The following is a 372-nucleotide window of genomic DNA, read 5'->3' on the forward strand; positions in this document are numbered from 1 at the left end:
CAGGAGGCAGCAATGAGTCCCACTGATTGGGTGAATGAACACCACAGAAAGCAGCGCATGATGATGCTGGGTTAGCAGCCAGGTCCAGACGGTGACGGGTCTGTTTGTCCAGAGAGGCCGGTGTGGATATTAAAGTTCTGAGGCCGCCTGGGAAACTCCTGCGCAGAGCAGACAGGGAGACCAATCACTCTCTCCGTTGCTTTCGCACTGCAGACAGCCAATAGCTGTATGTGTGTGTGTGTGTGTGTATGTGTGTGTTCAAGAAAAATACTGAGTCCCGCCGAACCCCCTCTCCCACCCTCCCCCCACTTTGGGCGCAGAGAGCGCACTGCACAGGCGCAGAACGCAGCTGGGGTTCTGGAGAAGCTGAAC

This window comes from Poecilia latipinna, unplaced genomic scaffold, assembly GCF_001443285.1.
Source record: "Poecilia latipinna isolate Pla-1442-1.1 unplaced genomic scaffold, P_latipinna-1.0 Scaffold977, whole genome shotgun sequence".
In the NCBI taxonomy this organism is placed as follows: domain Eukaryota; kingdom Metazoa; phylum Chordata; class Actinopteri; order Cyprinodontiformes; family Poeciliidae; genus Poecilia; species Poecilia latipinna.